The following is an 8,000-nucleotide window of genomic DNA, read 5'->3' as shown; positions in this document are numbered from 1 at the left end:
TTCAATCTCCAATCTTCATATTTATGATCAAAGTTTCCAATTATTACTCGTCGTTACTTTAGGATATGAAGTTCTAGGTTAACTATGCTTGTCTGATGTGATCCGCTCAGACATTCACCTTTCTACTTGTTGCTTATGAATTTAACCTTTATGTTAAGCTACAGAGCTTCATAACCGTGATTAGCCTATTGATATTGCATATAATTGAGGTGAAGATGGGCTATGTTACATGAACACTAGAAATTAAATAAGGTTCCACCAAGAGAATTCATGATGAGCATTATTAACCAACTACCTAGACAGTTACTCCAAAAAAATGACTCTGTGCAAAAACAAGCCTTTGGAGAATTTAGATTTTTGGACATCCAGAGGCCTTCATCTACATCGTTAAGATTACTTACCCTATCTATGTGACTAATATACATATAGCCTATAGGTGTCCAAATCAAGAAGGGAAATATATTATTGAACTAAAATGATAATAGATAAAAATGAAACATGAAGTAATGTTCTTGAGTTACTACTTTTAAACTAGCAAACAGTAAGAACCCTCTGATCAGTACCGATGCTACTTTTGAACCATAATTCCAGCAACTAAGCCTTACGCAATTATACAGAAGATCTTAGTATCAATATCAGTAAATAAATAGCCAAGTAGAGAGATAAGCAAACTTACTGCAAAATAAGAGTCCCTTCGACATTGTGTTTGTCCTATCTACTTCTTCTCCTTCTTCCTTCTTCCTTTGATATTTGAACCTGCATTTGACAAGAATGAATAACATGAATAAAATGCCATACTAAAAATTTCATAATCAACTATTTACTCACTTCCTCGGATGAATGATGGCAATTAACGATGAGGTGTACGCATGGGATTGTTGTTGTGAATGCACATGTGTAGCAGCCAGTGCAACAGGCCCACCCATGGCTTGTTGAGACTCCAACAGCTCTATTCGTGCTTGTTGAGCTTGGATTGTACCTTGCATCTGACTAAACATAGTATCCATCATCTCCTTCACTTGCATCTCCATTTGTACTTTATGTTGGTTAAGTTACTCTTGGACTTGCGTCTAGATGAGATGAGCCTGCTCTTGTGACTGCCTATATCCACCTCCAAAGACAATTGTTGGAGAAGGACCCCATCCATATGTTCAAACACGACCAGGTTGATCAGGCCTTAGAACCTGTGTGAAGATCTCCTCATTTGTAGCACTGGATTGCGCTCCGAGCTCCTTCATTTGTGTCTGCAATTGTTAGTCAGTGCCACCAATAAAATTTATATTAAAAAAATTGATAAGAGTATCAAGTCTATGCATCCAAGTGTGTGTCTAAGTGTCATGAAAACACAACAATCACGGCCGAAGCACAAACACAACTGCAGCACCAGCTGCAGCCACAACCGCTAAAGCCCAAGCAACTCATCCAAGGGTTGCAACCACAGTACAGGTGTATGCCTCTAATAAAGACCATCTAAACCAATGCACTAGGAAAATGAATAATCACGAATAACACTCTGCCAAGAAAGACACATCAATAGGCAAATAGAGACAATCTTGGAACTTTCTCTCTCTCTCTCTCTCTCTCTCTCTGGTGGAGAAAGGGAGGTATCATCCCTCCTGTTTGGCTGTTGAATTTTGTGTCAAGTTTTATCTCCACCCTGCAGTCAATCTTAAGCTTAGTAGTTGAATAATGCAATACAAATTATATATATATATATATATATAATTTCTTTACAAAGACATGTACACACTAGTTCAACCTAACATCTTCTTCTGAGCCATTTTCAATTAAATTGCTATTGTGTCGTTAACTTTAGACCCCTCCCCCCCGCCCCAAAAAAAAAAAATGGTGTCTTTGAACGAGCAAAAAAGAAAAAGACGGTATCTTTCATAGCCTCCTATCCAACTTGTCTCAACCAATAATAAAAAAAAGGACTTGACGCACTGGATGGAAGAAGCCTCAGGAAAATTTCAGTTCGCTAATTAAATGGTGGTCAAGTGTTTCCCTCTTTAAAGTCCAATGTTTTGGATGGATGGCTAGCTTGGCTTTGAAGAGTTAAAACCTCATAATGCCTCCTAAGGATTAGTGTCTCTGTAGCTTCGAATTTTGGGTTATGTCTTTTCTGTAATGATAAGCCTGAAATATCAGACCATCCCCTAATTGATTACCATGCTGTTTGGAAAGTTTGCGCATCTATCCTAAGATGGTGGGGTTTGCCATGGGTGGCTCCTATCTCAATTAAATCATTGAGTGATTGGTGGAGAGGATGGAAAAATTAAGGAAAAAGGTTGTTTGGGAAATCATCCCCTTTGCGATCATGTGGAGTATATGGATTGCCAAGAACAAGTTAATCTCCAAGGGTCTGCAGCCTATCTGGGAAGAGGTGGTGGAAAATATCAAATTCAGAATTTTATTTTAGGCAAAAAGGAATGATTTATGCAAATCGATCAATGTCACTGATTTTGTATTTTGATTACACCCTGTAATGGACTATTTGTGATATGGTTGTAGCTGCTCTTATACTGCTCTGCTAGGGGAGGTTCATACTTTTGCACTTTGGAGTGATTTGTTTATGAAGAGTTGTTGGAGCATTGATCTACATTGGCTGCTTCTTTGTTCATGTTATCATTTTTCCACCTATTTTTGGTCGTCAGTTTTGTAATTGGATGGGGTGTGGTGTGGTGTGGTTGCTGCAGCGGATTGGACCTTTTAACTCTTCTATGTTCTATCGTTTTCCTTTCTCGGGCTTCCAAAAACCGAGGTGCTTGGCAGCTAGCTCCTAGAATAACCATGAGAATGTAGTTTGGAATGGAGCTCCTAATATTGAAAATGTCATGATTTTTATGTAATTCCTCTTTTAAATGTTTTATTAGAATTAATAAAATGTTACTTTCAAAAAAAAATTAAAAAAAATAACTAACCACTCACAAGAAACAAAACAGGTTAAAAATCTCAACAAAAGGAACTGCATAAAACACAATGTGATGAAGCTCATTCCAGCACAACAGAGGAATGACTCTGCAGTATTTGAACTAGACTTTTCATACCCTACTTTGTTTGTGGTGAGATTCCACAAGAACGTAGATCAAGATCATAGACTTTTTTCATCCACCAGCCTTGCCCCAATCCCCCACGTTGTATACCCAAGAAAGAAAATCTGGGTTTATACCTGCATAAGAGCAGCCATCAGAGTTAGAATTAAGTCTGTCTCTCAGAGGAGGCAGCTGAGAGAGCCTACACTTCCCTCATGAGTTCAAGAGGGAACAATAGAAATCCAATATCACAAACAGGATGCAATGGTTTAGGAAAGACTTCCAGAGGTTCATGCTATGCAGCATTGTACAATCATAAATCAAGTCCAAAGTATAAAAATAAAAATAGAACTGAATTGCAAGCAAACAAGTTAAAGAAACTATGATAATAAAAATTGTTTACATAACTATCAAAAACAATCCACGGGAGTAAAATTGAATATAGAAAATAACATCCACAAGAGGAAAGCTGAATATAGAAAATAAATTATTTTTTTAATTTTAAAAAAAGGGTATGATTTCATACTCCTTGAGTAACAAAGAAACAAACACATTAGAAAGAAGGCAAGTTCTGCCCAATTTGCCATGACAAAGAAGAAGAGAAGACAGGACAGGAGTTTATTTAGATTTTAAAATAATTAAAACATTTAAAAAGTTACTTTTTAAAAAAAAAATGGATTGAAAATTTAAAAAAGCTGTTTTTGAAAATTCTAAATCAAACAGAAAATAGATTATTTATGTAAAAAAATTAGATTAATTAGATATTGGTAACAATATATTTGAATTATATTTATTTTTTAAAAAAATGAACAAGAAATATAATATCGAGAATAAACCGTTTACCTTTTTAAGATCAACATGATCCAAACATGAGATTACTAATATCAGATTAAATATAATGTAGGGAAATTCTATTTACACACCATCAAAATTCTCAACACACACAATTTTCATAATTTTTTTTTTATTACACTTACATCCCTTTAAAACTTACTATTTTGGACTGTACCACCTACTGCCTGCCTCCGCTTGCTTTCCTTCTCCGGCCACCGTCACTGGCACCCACCATCACGACCATCCTCACTGGTCGCCTCCCTAGTCCCCGTCTCCTCTTCTTATTTGCGTCTCTCTCTCTCTTCTTCTTCAAATAGAATTACTCTATTGTATATTGTTTACATTGTGATGAACTTGTGATAACCTCAGCTCTAAAACTCTTCTTGCAATTTAATTGTCTATACTTGCAGCTTTTACAGCTGCTCTGTCTGCAGCTGTGAGTGTAGCTGCTCTGTCTATGCTTTCTTGACTTTCATCAAATATAGCAGGTGCAGCAGCAGTGAATATAGCAGGTGCAGCCGCAGTATCCTTATCAAGAGAGAGAGAGAGAGAGAGAGTTTGGACCACTTGTGAAGATGTTGTAGCTAGATGATGTAGGTACAGCAGAGACTGAAACTGGGACCACTTGTGAAGATGTACTCTCATCGGCTTCTCTTCCTTCCTCCAGAGCAGGCTATCACTTCGTTCCGTATTTGATCAGAAGAAATCTTTTTCTTTGGGTTCTTGTATATTGCGTAAAATACCATTTGAATAATTCAAAAAATAAACCCCAAGACATTCAGAATCTATTATCAAAAAAAAAAAAAAAAGGAAGAAAAAAAAAGGTGAATTCTTATTAGTATAGCTTCATGTGAATGTAAAAAATAAGAGAGCTTCTAGTTTTGTAAACAAACTTACAACAATGTTGAAGTCTTTTATTAGAAGGCCATAGAAGAACCACATGACCGCATTAAGCGTGAGCGAAAGTGATAAGAAAAATGGCATGAGCTCTACGCTCTTTTTGTATCACTTGTTTATGAAGAACAAGAACAAAAAATTATAATGAATACGAGAATATACCATATCTATACATATAAGGAAAATGGACTTTTTAGTGAGAAGTTTTCTTAGAACTCCAAATCTTCATTCTAATTTTTTTTGATTTTCTTAATCTTAAATAATTATTTTTATTTGATAATCTTACATCAGAAAAAGAAACCTTGTGAGAGTTGTTTTACTCATATAAAGAGAATCTTATACTTTCATCACATTTAATGAGAAGTCTTGTGAGAGTTTCAATATTTCATACTAATTTTTTTTAATTTTCTTAATTTTAAATAATTAAGAAAATCTTCATTAGTTAGCTTTTATTTAATAATCCCACATTGGGAGGAAAAAAAAAGGAAAAAAAAAATGAATTATTTAGGATGAAATAGTTTTAGGTTGAAAGCTTTTATCATAGTTTAAGCTGATGATTCACCAAACTGTATAGTGAAAATATGTGTCTCTAATAGGAGGTCAACTTATATATTTTAAAAACTTTTCTTAATAATTAATGTTATTATTATTATAATAAAAAGGTTTTGAAATTTGGAGGCTGTCATCCATCTCTCCCAATTGGGTACATCTTGCTTGCATGACTACAATTAATTATATTTTTAAAACAATATTTTGCTCCAAATGCAATGATGCAAGTTAATTCTACGATTATGATCACATGGGTGACAATGTAACAAGGCACATGTCAGAAAGGAGAAGTTGTCAGTTGATTGACTTTAATTTATTTTCTATTTTTATTAGCAACATTATGAAAAAATTAAAGTTCGATTTACTTTGATCGAAACTATCATTTATAATCGCGTAATTTTATTATCAACAATGATAGAGACCCATTTTTTGGAGGACCCCCACAACCCCAAAGTGATCCATACCATTTATGATGTGGGCCGCACACATCATGAGTGGTGTGGATCACTTTGGAGGTAGTGGGGATTCTCCAAAAAAGGGGGTCTCACTAGTTTTCCTTTTATTATATTTAATTTTAAAAAATAAATAATATATATAATTTTATAAATAGATCATATATTTTTATTAAAGATAAATACATTGAAATCACATGAACATGACTTTAGAATGAATTTGTTTTTTTTTTTTTTAATATGCATATGAGTTTACAAAATGATCGAGGCTAGCTTTCATTTGCTTTTTATTTTACAATCTTACATCAAAAAAAGAAAGAAAAAGTAAATTGTTTCACTTACATAAAGTGAATCTTATGCTCTCATTTATATAAGCAAAATGAGATTTTTGGTGAGAAGCTCTATAATTAATATCTCATACTCATTTTTTTAATTTTCTTAATTTTAAACAATTAAGAAAATCCCCATTGGCTAGTGCTTACACAAAGACTAGCATGAAATACAAAAATAGCCCTGGCGTTAGACTTCGGACGGAACCTCCTCGGGGGGCATAACGGTTGGCTGACCAAAAACGGTACAAAAGGGCCATCAACTCTGGCCCTGGTCATGTGCCGACTCACCTACATACATAATATAAACTGTGAGCGAAAGCCCAGTGAATAATAACAGAGTAAAGGGGTTATATGAATGATGTCCATCACAAGTTAGAACCCAGTATTTAATTCAGAGCATAACCAGACTTCAAAAGAGAAACAGATTCATATACATTTGCATATTCAGATTTTGCATAAGATCATATGTGGTACACCCATTAGCTATCAGAACAGATTGGTCCAGAGACCCACATACATAGTTGGCACCAACGACCACAAAGGTCCATAACTTGTGCGCAAGTAGCCATGGTATTGTTACCCCCAAGCAAGGGCCACGTGCAGATTGGCCGCAGTATTGTTACCCTCGGGTGAGGGCCACATGCAGATTGGCCACGGTATTGTTACCCCCCGGCAAGGGCTACATGAACTAAGGGTGCCACAAATACTTTTCAGAAAATTGGACATTCATTCATAATTCGTAAGATAGCGTTTCAGAAAATAGATCATACAATACCAGTCAGAAAATACTTAAGTTGAACATAACTTTACAAAGTTATTACTCACAGTGAGCTTGGAGACAGACAGATGGACAGAGCAGATCGATCAGACAGGGCGTGGCACGTGACCTACACGACATATAACAGATGTACACTTGAAACACACGTTCTAATTGTACAAAACTTATTTCGTTGGCTCTTAGTGTGTTTCTAATCTCTTATCCTCATTATAGAGTCTAAAACATGGCCTAGGAATGCCTAGGATGGAATGAGGATGCAAAGATGCGCTTTAAAATACTTTTCAAAATTTTGCTGAAACAGAGGTCTCGCTCGAGCGTGGCCTTCTACGCTCGAGCGGACATGCAGACAAAAGTAATCCGCTTGAGCGTGGATTACTCTGCTCGAGCGGACTTCAAGCTATAGTAAAAGTGCTGGATACATGAAATCCATGCTCGATGGGTGCTCGATACCCGCTCGAGCATGAGACACAAGTCCTCGCTCGAGCGTGCATTATCCAGTTCGAGCACAGGCAAAGTACTGGATACACGAAATTCCCACTCGAATGTCATTTTACCCGCTCGAGCGTACTTCATGAACCCAGTATGTACGCTCGAGCGTGGAGTTCCCCGCTCGAGCGTGAGTCCAAAATGTAGAATTTTCAGATTCGAATCTCAAGCTCAAAACTTAACTACAATGCATCAAATTCGATCCTTTTGGGCTAATTTTCTAGAAAACACTTGTAAACTCATAATATGACATGTTTCAAAGATCAATTTGAGAAATCAAAGCCCAAAGGTAGTTCAATTAAACACAATTTTCAAATAAACTTCAAGAACATGATGGATATGTAACATGCATGAATTTAATCAACCTTAAGGCTTCCAATTCATGCTCCTAAGAACCAATTCTTTCAAAAACAAGATGAAATCATGGACTTCAACTAAAATGTAAACATGCATGCAAGAATTTCCATGAAAACAACTTTAAACTTCAAGATATGCACATGCATGCATGATTTAGCTCTAAATTCAACATTTTAAGCCACAACTAGACTTCTATCACTACTATCACCATGGACCATGCTAGAACAACTCAAATACATAAGTGAGAGGATGAGTCTCCTACCTTAAGTCTTGAATTACAGGT

At 35.7% G+C, this 8,000-nt stretch overlaps 1 long non-coding RNA gene across 3 annotated transcripts; it reads right to left on the bottom strand.

Annotated features, from left to right (window-relative positions):
• Nucleotides 1-462: 462 nt before the first annotated feature.
• Nucleotides 463-4,434, bottom strand: LOC114323584 (uncharacterized). 3 transcript variants are annotated; one of them, XR_003651268.2, is made up of 4 exons: nt 4,027-4,434; nt 3,048-3,169; nt 829-1,232; nt 463-756 (listed from the first exon to the last, which is right to left on the bottom strand). It is a non-coding gene; the product is annotated as an uncharacterized LOC114323584 (long non-coding RNA). The 3 variants fall into 3 exon arrangements; XR_003651269.2 differs by having other exon boundaries at nt 3,053-3,169; XR_014348028.1 differs by having other exon boundaries at nt 829-1,244; nt 4,027-4,433.
• Nucleotides 4,435-8,000: the final 3,566 nt, after the last annotated feature.

Source organism: Camellia sinensis, chromosome 13, assembly GCF_055761805.1.
Source record: "Camellia sinensis isolate YWXY chromosome 13, ASM5576180v1, whole genome shotgun sequence".
In the NCBI taxonomy this organism is placed as follows: Eukaryota; Viridiplantae; Streptophyta; class Magnoliopsida; order Ericales; family Theaceae; genus Camellia; species Camellia sinensis.
The sequence above is the reverse complement of the archived record's forward strand: the minus strand, read 5'-3'. Positions and strand labels throughout refer to the sequence as shown.